Below are 16,011 nucleotides of genomic sequence, written 5' to 3' on the forward strand. Positions count from 1 at the left end.
CTTTCTTTGTTTTGCAGCTAATCTCTCCTCTCTGCCTGGCCCAGCCAGCCAAGTCTTGCAGCGGTTCTGCAGAGCATTACCTAGCTCAGGGCTGCACGCTTCCTGCAGCCAGAAACACTTCCTGCAACTAGCAACACTTTCTAGGGTCCGAGCTACAGTAACATCAAGCACTGTTGGCCATGCCAGTGTAGGCAGGGGAGGCAGCTGACCGCAGGCGGCCTTTAGGTGTATACGTGACACCTTTTCAAGCATAGTATGTAGTTGACAAGATGAGGTGTACCACACAAATTTTCACACAGGCTGGAGAACCAGGCTGCCCCACGTTCACCCTGGAGCAGCAGCAGCAGCTGGGCCCAGCTTCCCACGCCAGGTGTTTTGACAAGGGACAGGGGATTGCATGGCACTGCAACCCCCTATCCCTGGTTGCAATGCCACTCAAATTTGGCCTGACTGACACTTAATCACCAAACCTGAATGGTGCTGTAACCCTGTGCACCAGGTTGCAACACCTAGAGCAAGGAGCTGGACCTAGCCTAATGGGATGGGAGCTGCTGCTGTTGGGTAAGTGCATGGCAGGCTCACTGTGCAGTCCACCACCAATACCCCATTCCCTTGTCTGTTTGCAAAACCTGACTCTGTCACTGGTGTCAACTCTAAAATCACTTATATCCTTCCTGCATTTCACTAAACTGATTGATTGCGAAGGAAGAGTCCTGAGCTACAACAATTCTGTCTTCCAGATGCATAGAGAGACAAGGTGGGTGAGGAAATATCTTTTATTGGACCACCTTCTGTTGGTGAGAGGGACAAGCTTTTGAGCCACACACAGCTGTTCTTCAGGTCTGGGAAAGGTACTCCCAGCATCACAGAAAAAATGGAAGGTGGAACAGAGTGCTTAGTATGAGTAGTTAGCATACATTGTAATGGCACTCTCACATGTTACTTTGCATGTAGCAGGTTCCACAATGAACAAGAAATCTGCACCACTAAGTAGTCTCTCATCCTCTAAAGCAGTGGTTCTCAAAACCGGTCCGCCACTTGTTCAGGGAAAGCCCCTGGTGGGCCGGGCTAGTTTGCTTACCTGCCGCGTCAATGCGGCTCTGTGTGTTTAGTATCTCTCATTGACTACCAGATAACACACTCAGTTTACTAGTCAAATGATGATTTTCCTCACTGCCTGGCCATGTAAACGTCACCTGGATGTGAAAGTGAAGCTGGGTTTTTCCTGGCTCCTATCCCGTAACTAGTAATAAAGCTGCAGTCAGAACTGAGCTGCTGTCTCGTGTGTCCTTCCACATTATCATAGGTTTTTCTAGTGCTGAGCACATGATATGCTTGATCTGTAGCTTTGGTGAGATCATCCATGGTGCACAGTTCCTCAAGAGCCAGCAGACCAACAGATGTTCTGTGGTTTTGTGTTTCACCGCGGTCACATGTCTCTGGATTGTTGGAATAACCCCACTTCCGCATACTGACTCTTGACCTGCCAACCATTGTTTGGAAGTGATTTAAACATCTCCCAGGTAGACCAATCCTTTGTGCATTTTGATGTCCTTGTCAAGTATCGCTAACTGTGTCCACTTTGTTTTCAGTTGTGTAGCGATTTTTCAAGCAGTTCTGTTGCAACCTAGGAAGTTTTTCCATGATTTCAGGTGGCTAACTGCTGTGGTGTGGCCATGTCTGGTATTGTTGACCTGTCATAATTATTCCATTTTGCCTGTGATCGCTTTCCTGATATCTGGTGGAGTGATACCACTATCATTACAATATAACCAGAGCTGAGCTGACAAATACAATGATGATTATATTATTTTTATAGCACTGTTATGAGAGTCTTTGTGTTCAGTCCTTATGCCCTCTCTGCTAAGATTGCCCACAAGGGTATTCACTGAGGTTGTGGCGGTTTGTGATGTGACACCAGTTTCTCTAGGAAATGTACTAAAACCAGAATATCCATCCCTACCCCTGTATGATTTGATTTCTGATCCAAGCTTCCCTGCGGGGCTAAAGTGGTTGCTCTGATATGGCACTCTTGCCAATGCTTGCAATTGTTATAGAGTCTTGCGATATTTGGTGTTTTTCTTAAAGCATCAGCTCTTGGATTCATGTGAATGCATGAGGCTCTCAGCTGTGGTTTATTAAAAGGAAGTTTGTAGCCCTTGTAGTTGCAGAGAAAAGCTTGGATATGTGACTCATGTGCAGAGGACAAGTACAAGTGAACTCCAACTATATTATTTTAAAGAGCTCATGCTTTTTAAGCCAAACTCATTTCTGAGAGCTGACTCATGATCTTTGAATGCTTGGAGTGGCACTATTGGAGGTGTTTACTGCTATGCATCTTCATGTTAACTTGTTTATAAATCCATCAGCCAATGCTGCTGCTGATTTTGCAACAAGGTGCAGTTATAGATCAAAACAGCTGCTTTTCTTATGAGCTGGAGGGCAAGATGATATAAGGAATCTCTGCCCATTTCCTCTGTGCTCCCTCCAATTTATTTTAATTGTGATCTGATGTGCTAAGCCAGCAATGTTCTGTTTCCTTCCCAGCTGCTTTCTCAACAGCAATGAACACATCACTGAAGTGACCTGGCTCCCTGTAAAGGATCGTAGCCTTCTGCCAACAGGTCTACTCTGTGCTAAGCTGACTGCAACTTGGAGGAGGCAAGGAAAGGCAGAAATGAGGCTTTATCCGCTTTCTCTCTTCTTGCTGATAGTAGCGTAAATATTTCTTCCTGGTTTGTCGATTTCATATTGAACAATATCGGTTACCCGCTCAGCCACCTCTTTGCTGTATCAGCAGCCAAATCCAGGGTAACTTTACTGCAAAAATGACACTGATTTTCAGAAGAATTGAGAAGAGGGTGCACGACACGGCTGAAAATCGTGCATCCCTGCATCAGAAGTTGTTTTTTCCTTTGTTTTTTACCTCCCTTCTCCACACCACTCTGCTAACTGCCTCACAAGGGGGAATTAGTCTGAGTTTCCATGATCCTGCAAAGAGGGAAAAAAAGAAACACCTGCTGTAAAGTATTAATTTGGCTTCATACCATAGTACCTGACTGCACGTGAGCCACAGTGCCTTCTGCTCACGTGTATAAAAAAGATAGGGCCAGTTTCTGATATTCCTTAGTCCATGAATAATACCATGAAAGTCAGTTGGATCACATGGGAAGTGAAGTGCTACCTAATCTGAGTAAGGGTGTCAGAGTCTGCCCCTCAGTGTGTAATTACTGTGCCTGCCTTATTATGCATGCCACTGGAGCATATTGGTCACATATTGGGTACATTTTTAATGGGCTTTTGGAAATTTTGTCCTTCAAGGTGACCTGAAAAGAACCAAACTCTTTTTTCCTTTTTGGGATGTGAAAAGGATCCCAAGAGGTAACTTTCTGCCCTGCATGTTTTTTATTTTAGAATAAAAGATCACACCATGTCTTCCTTATCATTTTTTTCTGAAGACTCTTCAGGAGACCAGAAAACTGAACAGAATCTCGGAGTGGCAAGGGGGGGGGCAGTGTTTGAATCACAAAGAGAACTTTTCTCCCAAGGCTCCATTAGGTGTTTGAGCTAAATGGGTGTGAACAAAAAACAAGGTATTTTAAACAGTCTGACTAAAGATCCCTCCTCTCAATTGCTCAGATTTCAGTCTCTTATCACTTGTCAGAATCCCTCTAGTTTTCTCATCCACAGGGACAACCATCCAGAGCAGACTAGACAAGACCTGATATGATTAATGTTAAAAACAATCCCCAACCAAGCCCAAACTTTCACTCCTCCCAGACAACCCACTTGTCAGGCTTTCTTCATGCATCTGAGAGGGAAAAAACAACCCACCCGTGACCTAACTGTCACCTGTAGAGTAATTTGGAGGTATTTGGGACTCAGCTGTGTTGGGACTTTGCAGTTTTGCTTCTCACCTCCAGGTGGAGGTATACAGTAGCTGATTATCTGCATTTTTAGCATGTCACCTTGTGAAATAAGGCTGTGTACAAAGAGCAGTCCACTCAAAAAAACAACCAACCATCCAAAAAACCTGCTACAGAATCAGGGCTGTTTACATAATTCTTTCCCAATGCACAAACAGATGCTCTGTAATAAAGTCTGGAACAGTTAATGGAATAGGTTTTGTTCGGTTAATGCATTCTCTGTTCCAAATCAAAACACATTTCATATAACAAAAGAAAGCCTAATCCCTGGTAAAGCAACACAGCTTCTTCTGTGCAATATGATTTTATGACTTCCAGGTTTGTAGGGAAGTCATTAAAACCACCTATGGTTTAATATAAGGGCCGTAAAGTGTAACTACCAGCTGAGACCAGCTTAGCACAGCTTCTTTTGTATGGAGGGACACAGCTCCCAGCTAAGGACATTTCCTATTGTCTCACCGACAGAAGGGCAGGGAGCAACTCCCAGCCCAAAGCCAGACCAGATATCAGATCCCATTCAGCTCACTTGGTACAGCTGCTGTCTCTGACTGGTACAAGGATCCAGTAGCAGGCATACAGGATGGGGTTGTTTCAAATGCCCTGCACAGCAGAATCAGGACCGCTAGCAAGCCAGGTCATAGGCAGTGAGTTATATGGACCAGTGGTGCCCTTGCTTCAGCAATATTCAGGAACATGGGCCCGGCTCCAGCAATATTTGGGGTTATATTTTCAGAGCTGTCCCATCCATAGGACAGACGGGGAAACTGCCCTGGGCCCTGTGCTTTGGGGGCCCCTGTGCTTCAGGGGGATGTGGGGTCTAGGGCAGCCTGTGGGATTAGCGGGGGGCCTGGTCACAGGTGCCAAAAAATTTTGGCGTTGGTGGGTGCTCGCAACCACCCACCCTGATTCCACAGCTGTTTCGTGGCGCAGGTGTTGGGAGGGAGAGGGGAGAAGCAGGACCCAGCGGCGTGCTCCAGGGAGGAGGCGGAGCAGAGGCGAGTTGGGGTGGGAGGGCAGGGTGCTGCCAATTTTTCCCCGTGGGTGCTCCAGCCCCGGAGCACCCACGGAGTCAGCGCCTATGGGCCTGGTGCTGGCAGCAGCGAGTGACCTGTCCCCAGCCTGCCCCGCCCCTGCTTTGCCCCCACTCCACTCCTTCCCCCAAACCTCCACCCCGCCTCTTCCCACTCCTGCTCCACACCCTGCCCCATTCCACCCCAAACCCCCACCCCACCTCTTTCTGGCTTCCGCCCCCTCCCCTGGGCAACAAAGTCTTTAGGCGAACAACAGGCAATCATGGAGACTTTGAAGTAGACCTATTTCCTAAGCATCACCGGTAATTAACTACACAGATTAACATAAACCAATGTATCCATTAGGCAGTTTAACACAACCTTTAAAGAAACATAAGAGACATATAGACAATGACATTATTTCACCCAAGATTCATCTAAATGTTAACATTCCCTTTTTATCTCTGAATCAATAGCTATAGTGACAGACAGGAACTGTCTGTTTACATGGGTAACATCTAACAAGATATAAGTAAACACATACAATTAGTAAAAAGAACAGGAGAACTTGTGGCACCTTAGAGTCTAACAAATTTATTTCAGCATTTGTTAGTCTCTAAGGTGCCACAAGTACTCCTGTTCTTTTTGCAGATACAGACTAACACGGCTGCTACTCTGAAACATACAATTAGTATCACCTTTAATTCTCTAGCAATACAGGTTTGCATTTCAAAGTTCTAGCCTATCTAACACGGAATGGCCCTAATTACCATTTACAAACATGTCTCTAAAGGTTGAATCTGTGTCATCTACCCACCAGGATGCTTAACACTTTCTGGCCATGAGTCACACTTTGTATAACATTCGTTGCAATCATATAACAGTGGTAACAACAATGATTTCCATGGTCATACTCTAATCAGATAACGTCACAGGGCCATGTGCCCAGTTAGCAGTTCCTTTCACCGGCTTTACCTTCACACTTGTGCTCTCTGGCATAGAATACAGGTTGCTGAGAGGCTTTGGAGCACCATAAAGCACCGGAATCCTCTTACATATGCCTTAAAAGAATAATCCCATTAAACAAATGCCTTTTCTCTTCATCACACCAAAACACTGAGATGAGAGTGGCATGGATCCAACACCTCTAAGAGGCTGAGCTCCTTAAAGAGCTGATAGAAATTAGAAACGGGAAAGAGACTTGATAGGCCCCATACTTGCGGCCAACACAAGATTATTTCCCAAGGCTATGTACAGCCCAGCTGCAAATGACTCAAGCAATGGAGACTTCCACCACTTCCTTTAGCCAGACTGTTCCATGGTGGCGTGGATCTCAATGCACCAGATTGTGACAACTTTATAACACCGAGTTGTATCTCATCCTGCAAGAACTCCGAGTGATGTCAAGAGAGCTACTCACAGAGTTTGCTATTCAATGAGTAAGGGACGGTCAAGCGCAAGTCTTTGGAAAAGTTACCTGCTCTTCAGCCTAAATTACAGCTGTGTGGGAAACTCCAGGATTTCAAAACTTGTTTTGTTCTGAATCGGAATTTTTTTTTGAAATTTCCTATGAAATGAAATTTCTGAACCCCCCCCCCCTCATTTCAGGTAGATTTCAGCGTTATCAAAATAAAATGTTGTGCTGTTTGACTTCAGTTTTGGCATGTATTTTTTTTTTTTACAGTATAAAATAAAAAATCAAAATGAAAACTTGTTTCAAAACAAACAAACAAAAAGAACATTTCAACCTTATCAAAATGCCCCTCTGCCCAATTTTTTTCCTATCCACACATTCCTGAAGGAACTTTTGATTTCAACAAAACAGCATTATTCCAGCTGAATAAAAATATTCAGCCAGTTCTGCTAAATATTCGTATGCTAATCTGACTGGTCAAAGGGGCCACCTTCAAACAGGTCTCTCTCCGTACATGTACCCTTTAAACGCTGCTAGACAGGATCCCACTTTCGCTGTGGTTCAGCCACGCTTGTTGTATTTAGTTCTTATCGATCTTTCCTCGTATCTCAGTCCTTCCCACTCCTTACCCATTGCCATCAGCTATCTAATTTGACATCTATGGTTACGCCCTAGGTTTTTCGTAGCCTCACCATTCTCCTACTGTTGCTCTCCCATTGAGAAGCTGTGATTTGGATTAGTTTTTCCCTGGGTTATATTAGTTTGTCTTTTTTCCAGGCTGAATCACATTTCATTTCTTGCTCATATTTCTAACTTCTTCTTCTGGGTCCTCTACAAGCCGTTGCCCCTTTCTGTGCACCAAAGATAAAGGGAAAACCATGTGAATTCACAAGTGCTTTTAAAACACGGCAGTTACACCACCCCAGAGCCAGCACTAGGCATAAGCAGACTGAGCAATTGCTTAGGGCCCTGAGCAGCTCAAGAGCCCTCCCGCTTTGCTTTTTATTATGTGTTGTGCATGGGGGAAGCCCCCCAAATATTCCTGATTAGGGCCCCCAATAGGCTAGCACTGTCTCTGCACCAACCTCTGGCTATGCAGCCACTTAGAGCCCAATCTTTCACACACTTACTACAGATTATTCTCCTATGGTGAGTTGTCCGCCTTCAAGAATCTTATTGCTGCTCACTAGTATTTGTACTTAAGGAGACAAATGAAGCCCTGGCATGAAATCATTGAAGTTACACCAATTTACAGCAGGGATATGATTTTTTATGCTGGTCTAATCCATGGATGGGTGACATTTAAGCAGCCCTCTACCAGCTGAGTTCCCCAAATAGCCTCACAATATATAAAATCCCAGTCCTTAAACAGTTGGCTTTCATTCAAGCAAACAACTACAACTATAGATACAAATAAACAAGTTCCACACAGCTTGAGTTCCAGTTTTCCCTCACTTGTTTACCAAGCAACCACACTTTGTCTGGAGCTCTATAAAGGACCCAGAGACATCTAGTGGCTGATAATATAATATATTACATCTCAGATCCTTTATGCAAGTTTGACAAGCTTCACAGCCTGGGTGTGAGTTTGACAAGGTCTCTCCCAGTTCAGTGCTTGCTTTCTCCCAAGACTCATCAGTGCAGGTTTGATAGGCTCCTGGCAGAGTGCTCCTGATAGACCTTAGCGTGTGCTTCCCTACCGCGGTTTTAGGAACCCTCCCTATGGCCTTGGAGAGAGATGTCATGTTCTCCATGTTATTTTGGGGAGTGCCTTCCAATACCGCATGGGTTTACATTTCAGATATGGCTCTGAGATGCCCAGCTGGGCTCTTCACTCTTTCCAGCAGCCTCCTCTCTTCCCTTTGCCCAGTCCCCATCCCCTCGGCTCGCATCCAAGTGAAGTAACTGCCAGGAAGTTACTTTGGGTGGAGAGACAGACGCTGACACCCTGGGTGTGTCTTCAAAGAGTAAGGGGCTGAGATACTACAGTGACAAGTGTAGAAGAAGGAGGGGAGCACTGAGGCGGGTCAGAAGGAACCCACATGGACCCCCCCCAAGAATTACCTACCTCCTCCATCCCAAACTTTGGGGGTTCTGCCAAAATGGGGCTGGTTTTCTCCAAAACAAAACACACACGCCTGCTTTTGTCCCTACCTCTATGTGCTGGGGGTACCTGGACCAGTGACAGGTGCGCAACCATCCCCGGACCAGTGACAGGTGCATAGGGAGCCAAGTCATTGGAAACAATCAAGGAGGAAGTCAGCGGAAAAAATGAAAGGGGCCATTCTGGTTATCACCTTGGGGTCAGGGGCGTTCTCCATACCCCCAAACCTTACCTCCCTTTTCACGTATTCACACACAAAACAGTGAAAGAGCGCGCCTCAAGAATCCAATAGGTCAATTTAGCACATTAGCCAGGAGGAAGCAGATCATGAGCGTTTTCGACTGCAAACCCCATCCCTCCAGATTTGCAACCATCCCTGGACCAGTGACAGGGGCACAACCATCCCTGGACCAGTGACAGGGGCATAGGCAGCCAAGTCATTGGAAACAATCAAGGAGGAAGGCCAGTGGAAAAAAATGAATGGGACCACTCTGATTATCACCTTGGGGTCAGGGGAGTGCTCTGTACCCACAAACCTTACCTCCCTATTCACGTATTCACACACAAAAAAGTGAAAGAGCGCGCCTCAAGCATCCAAAAGATCAGGGTTTGGCAACCTTTCAGAAGAGCTGTGCCGAGTCTTCATTTTGTCTCTCTCATTTAAGGTTTCACATGCCAGTAATACATTTTAATATTTTAGAAGGTCTCTTTTTATGGCTATACTATATAACTAAACTATTGTTGTATATAAAGTAAATAAGGTTTTTAAAATGCTTAAGAAGCTTCATTTAAAATTAAATTAAAATGCAGAACCCCCCAGAACCCTGCAATAGGTCAATTTGGCACATTAGCCAGGAGGAAGCAGAATGTGAGTGTTTTTGACCACAAACCCTGTCCCTCCTGAAAAGGAGCCTATATAAGAAAAAGACTCAAAAATCGGGACTGTCCCTATAAAATCGGGACATCTGGTCACCCTACCTGTAAATGGTGCACAGACTCACTGCTCTTCTTTTTGGCAATGTTAATTTCTTTCCAGCAATTAGATTCCTTCAATTTCTTATGGAAAGAATTTTAGCTTCCCGTATCAAATGGCTCATTCTACAGATTACTATAAGCGATTATACAACATCAACAGACAATAGCTGGGGGAAAACAAACAAACAAATGTCCCCATTAGAAAATGTTATTAACAAGTTAGGTAATAAAGGACAGCTTGTGGGAAGTATATGCAAATGAAGCAGACTGTGAAGAACATCAGAAAGAGTGCACAAAACTAAGTGATTGGGCAACAAAATGGCAACTGAAATTTAATGTGGATAAATGTAAAGTAATGCACATTGGAAAAAAATAACCCCAACTATACATACAATATGGTGGGGGCTAATTTAGCTACAACTAATCAGGAAAGAGATCTTGGAGTCATCGTGGATAGTTCTCTGAAGATGTCCACGCAGTGTGCAGAGGCAGTCAAAAAAGCAAACAGGATGTTAGGAATCGTTAAAAAAGGGCTAGAGAATAAAACAGAGAATATCTTATTGCCCTTATATAAATCCAGGGTACTCCCACATCTTAAATACTGGGTACAGATGTAGTCTCCTTATCTCAAAAAAGATATACTGGCATTAGAAAAGCTTCAGAGAAGGGCAACTAAAATGATTAGGGGTTTGGAACGGGTCCCATATGAGGAGAGATTAAAGAGGCTAGGACTTTTCAGCTTGGAAAAGAGGAGACTAAGGCCGGGTATGATAGAGGTATGTAAAATCATGAGTTGTGTAGAGAAAGTAAATAAGGAAAAGTTATTTACTTGTTCCCATAATATAAGAACTAGGAGTCACCAAATTAAATTAATGGGCAGCAGGTTTAAAACAAATAAAAGGAAGTTCTTCACACAGCACACAGTCAATCTGTGGAACTATTAGCATAGCTGTATTGACTTCAATCAAATCATGCAGATCTACACTATTTAAAGATCTGCCCAATTAATTCTGTATCACTGACAAAACAAGGAAAAATACACTGAAGTTTGGGGCCCCACAGGTGTACTAATGCAGTTGTGATATACAATGGCTCGAACACAATGCCATTAAAACCACATTTCTTAGGTTACATTAAGGTGACAACAGTTGATGTATAGCAAGGGTGATTACCTACTGACTACAGTTGCTAATGTTACAGTGTATAGAGAAAGCCTTCTCTCTGGGCATATGTTTTCTTTTCCTGAAAAGGGATGCATTTCTCTTCAGGAAAGGCTTAGTACATGCATGGAAACAAGGAAAAGGGACAAGGAATCTTACTGCTGTCACTGGGTTTAGTAATATAATCATAAAATATATAATAAAGATGGGAACCAGAAGAGTAGCTATAGAGTTCACTATAGAGTATCAAGGTTAACTTGACAGAAGACACACAATAGGTGCCATTAAAGAGATCTACTGTTTACTGTGGAACAATATAAACAGCTTGTTGTTACAATCTACAGGAGAAATTGTTGCGTTAGGTCCATATTTAATAGCATTCAGTGTATGTAAAGAAACAGGAAGACAAACTAACAGAAATGCACAGCGTCTTTGCATCCTGCTGGCTGAGGGAGAAGAATAAAACACATTGCACAAGAAAATGATAATGCTGAGCATTGAACCTGATGTGCGCCTGCCTTCACACACCCAATTGAAGGCTTGAGAATACCCCATCTGCCAGTTTCTCTCTTACTATTTCAGACACCACTGCCAATTCATTAGTTTGGGCTGGGATACAGAACTCGACAATCATGAGAGGCTGCTGAATAGTTTTCCTGGGGAAAGCTGCTTTCTCCGGGAAAGCTGCTTTCTCCAGAGACAAATATTCATTTGAAGTGCTTCCATCTCAATACAATAAGCAGAGCTGATTTCTGCAGAACATGAGTAAAGTATGCCACCCAAAGCGTGTTCACTCCCAGAAACACAATATTAGTATTATACTGGGTTTGCCAAGAATAGCTTTTAGCTAATATTCAGGTATAAAAATTTCAAAAGCATGTACGTGAGGCTTAAGCCCAATTTTTAAAAGTAACTTAGTGCAGATTTACAAATGTGCCTGAAGATGCTGCTAGGCATCCAGTGGGATTTTCAAAAGCACCTACACAGGTTAGGTGTCTCCCACTAAGTCACAGAGGCCCATCCTTTGGCATTAGACCATTTGCTAGAGGTGCTGAGACAATGATCTCTCAGATCCCTTCACATAAGTGCAGCAAACTGCAGTTGTGGAGAAGATGTCAAAGTGCACATCCCCTCCTCTGCTAAAAGCAGAGAAAGACTGAGCGAGCATTTCCTCTTACCTGCTTGTAAGGAGTATTGATCTGATTACAGGGAACTGGTTAGCCGTTGATGGGCTCATATTGTCTATCCCAAGCCCTCACAGTTTCTGGAGCCCATGTTGCTTATTGAAAGAAATGGGCAATACAAAAGTCAATTTTCCCTCAGAAACCAAGATTCCTGCTCAGGCACCAGTTATAACAGAACTACAAGGTAGTTCTATGCACCACCAGTAGGTGCATCAAAGAGTTGTCTCTTTTATTACCCTGGAACTCCTCAGGGACCCTAACTCTAAGGAAGAACCATCCAAACCACACACGCTTCCGTTTGATATCATTTTACTATCCATACTAAATAACAAAACAAAAACACACGCATTTATTTGATTTGTTTATAAACATAAACAAATCGAATTAGAATGAACTGGATTAATATCAAGTTAAACTAATCAGGTTGATCAAACCATATGCTATGTAAAACTCTATGTAGTAATTTAGACTCTATGTAGCAGTCTTGTTAAGCTATCAGCCCCCACAGTAATACAGCAACAGCACACTTAGACCAAAGAACATGGACAATGATGCAAAACATAAGGGCATCAGTTCCGCTAAATGCTACTTCCGTGAAAAAAATTGACCATAAAAGGATCATTGTGAATTTTAGGCAAACCAGACTGGAACATCATAACTGACTAATGATAGGCCTCATTCGGCTCACGGAATGGCTGACACCAAGCTGAATGGACAAGCCTTAGGGTTACTGACAGTAATTCCAGAATATTTTTGTTTACTTCTGTGCAGTTAAGCTTCAGTAATGGACTTGGGTTGTTGAATGTAAATTAAAAATATGAAATGGGTAGTAATTTCGTACAATTACAGTGAATAGAGCAAACTTTCTACAAAAGCTGGAGAAAACAGGATCTAAAGTGAAGCAGTAGAGCTCCGCGACCATCGGCGGGCCGCCCCCCCGCTGGCTGCTCCGCAGAGTGGGTGTGTCCTGCCCACTGTCCCCGCGGCCATTCCTGAAGCATATTCTCACCAACAACTGCACACCGCACCATAGTAACTCTAGCTCAGGAACCAACCCATGCAACAAACCTCGATGCCAACTCTGCCCACATATCTACACCAGCAACACCATCACAGGACCTAACCAGATCAGCCACACCATCACCGGTTCATTCACCTGCACGTCCACCAATGTAATATATGCCATCATATGCCAGCAATGCCCCTCTGCTATGTACATCGGCCAAACTGGACAGTCTCTAAGGAAAAGGATAAATGGACACAAATCAGACATTAGGAATGGCAATATACAAAAACCTGTAGGAGAACACTTCAACCTCCCTGGCCACACAATAGCAGATTTTAAGGTGGCCATCCTACAGCAAAAAAACTTTAGGACCAGACTCCAAAGAGAAACTGCTGAGCTCCAGTTCATCTTCAAATTTAACACCATCAGTTTAGGACTAAACAAAGACTGTGAATGGCTTGCCAATTACAGAACCAGTTTCTCCTCCCTTGGTTTTCACACCTCAGCTGCTGGAACAGGGCCCCATCCTCCCTGATTGATCTCACCTCGTTATCTCTAGCTTGCTTCTTGCTTGCTTATATATACACACCTGCCCCTGGAAATTTCCACTGCTTGCATCCGAAGAAGTGGGTATTCACCCACGAAAGCTCATGCTGCAAAACATCTGTTAGTCTATAAGGTGCCACAGGATTCTTTACTGCTACTCAAGAAAAAGATCTCAAATTTAACTGTATCTAGGAGCATTTTAGAGACTGGCTATAGGTTGGTTTCTCAGCTGTATTTTGAGGGCTTACTTTCAAACTAGGCTAGTGGAAGTGGTTTTGAATGGAGACAAGATCCTCAGCTGGTTAAACTGGTGACCCTATATTTACTTCAGTGCTCTATTCCTCCGGAGGATCTGGCACTTGGAGTGGAAAGCTATTTCTCTGAATGCCATGAACCTAACAATTACTATTCATATGGGAAGCTCTCTTAGCAAAATCTAAGAGTCTCATGTGCACACACCACGCTACACAGTGGGAAACAGGAGAAAAACCACAGTGTGGGGAGCAAGGTGAATTGTTCTGATGTATTTAATTGTGCGGATATAGTGAGTGAAATGTTGTGTATGGTTCTTTCAGCAGCGAGTGTTAGGAACGGTTGCCACCTGCTGGCTTTTACTGTTAGTGAGTGAAATAGATATACTGAGACGGAAGATTTTAATACAGAAATTGAAAGAAATTCAGCAACCCGGAAAAGGATGGTTTCATCACCTAGAAAAAGACATAGACATTAAACCAAAGAAATTAGAACAGACCTTCACCAATCTCCTTGTGAGCCAGAATTGATTAGCTGCACTACATGGTTGTGTTAAGTTCACAGCTTCCTTTCAAGCGCCTCACACCCACAGCTTCCCCACAATCACGTGTGGGCCTTCCCCACACACATGGTACGGTCAGGGTGTGATCTGAAGGCAGTGGGTGTAGGGAGCTTGAAAGATTGAGCTGTCACATTGCCAGAAAACAGGTGTACATAGGTTTAGCAAAGCAGTGCTACCAACGGAGTTGGTATTTGGTGGATGTGCAAAACTTGTGTAACTTATACCTGTTCTGTAGGGATCAAATTCAAATCTGAAGTGAGCAATTATAACTCCTACTGAAGGCAACAGAAGTTTCAATGTCTTACACAAGTGGGGGGAGTTGATTATTTGTGTGGCATATGGCCTTTTGAGAACCATGGTGATTGTGCACCTTTAAGGTCTGGAACATTCTATGAAAAAGAGAATTCAAAAAACCATCTCAGTTACAGATGTTGCAACTGGAGTTGGCTGAAGACTGAGCCCTGGGTGTAGTCTACTGATTAGGACCCAGTCACTGTGCTAAGCATATTCATATTGTGTATTCCAACTGATGTGGCTGTAGCAGGATTGCCTCACTGGATTCTACAAATATTAGTTTTCAATAACCTGCTAGTAGAGCTGGGGCAGAGTTGGGGGAATGGGATGAAATTTTTGCAAAAAAAAGTTTGTGAAACATTTGTCTTGTTTTGTTGAAAATTTTCACAATTTGACTTTTTTTTTGACCAGCTTTATCTTCCAGTCCCTCTTTTTGGCCTGGACTTTTTCATGCATTGTCCACGTGGTGGCAGGATTATGTACCCCGGCTGCGGTCTGCTCTGGGGTCTTCCGTGGCCCCGCTCCCCTGACCAAAGCGCCGGCTGGAGCTCTGGCTGGAGCACGGCAAGCCCCCTGGCCCTGGCTGGAGCTCCGACCGGAGCACAGCAAGCCCTACCCTGCAGCCCTGCTACCCCAGGGCTCTGGGGGCTATTTAAAGGGCCTCTGCTGCCCCCCCTGCCTGCAGCCAGCTCTGCACCCTGTGCCCACAGCCAACCCCTGCCAAACCCCCTGCCCTGTCTCCAGCCAACCCCTGCCACACACCCCTGCAGCCCTGCACAAAGCCAGCCAGCCCCACACACACCTCTGCCTGCACTGCACGCCCTGCCCACACCCAGCCCCGCACCCCCCTGCCCTGTCTCCAGCCAACCCCTGCTGCACCCCCCCTGCCTGAAGCCAGCCAGTCCCACACTCCTCTGTCTCCAGCCCTGCCAACCCCTGCAGCACCCCCCTGTGGCCCTGCCTGAAGCCAGCCCGCCCCACACTCCCCTGTCTCCAGCCAGCCCTGCACCCCTTGCCCTGCCTGCAGCCAGACCCTCCCTCCAGTCAGCCCCTGCCCTGCCTCCAACCAGCCCCATGTCCACTGCTGCCCTGCAGTTCCCAGGGCAGTAACCCTGCACACCTGCTTCAGTGAGGGGGCCAGGGAGCAGCTGGGACCCACATATGTGCACACCCCCAGGGAGTGGTGGGGACCCACTCATGTGACAGGCCCGTCATTAATAACCAAGCAACAGCATATATGATGCAATGTACATAATATATAATTTTATTCTGTATATAGCTATGGAAAGCAAATAGTACATGGAAGAAATTAGAGGCTTTTTTTTTTTACACTGTTTTTTAGTCACCCCGCCCCAGGGCCCCGCCGAAAATGTTCGAATTGGGCCCCGCACTTCCTAAAGCTGGCCCTGCTCCTGATTCGCAACCCCATGGAGCAGGCGGCAGCTAGTCCAGAGCAGGAGCCCAGATGGTTACGTTGTGCAGCAGAAACTGCCACTGGTTGCAAAACGGGAGGGTTTCGCAATGTGTCCTCACACCCTGCCTTCTAGGCGGCAGGGAGGGGAGGGCAGTTGCCTGCCC

Source organism: Mauremys reevesii, linkage group 23, assembly GCF_016161935.1.
Source record: "Mauremys reevesii isolate NIE-2019 linkage group 23, ASM1616193v1, whole genome shotgun sequence".
NCBI lineage: Eukaryota > Metazoa > Chordata > Testudines > Geoemydidae > Mauremys > Mauremys reevesii.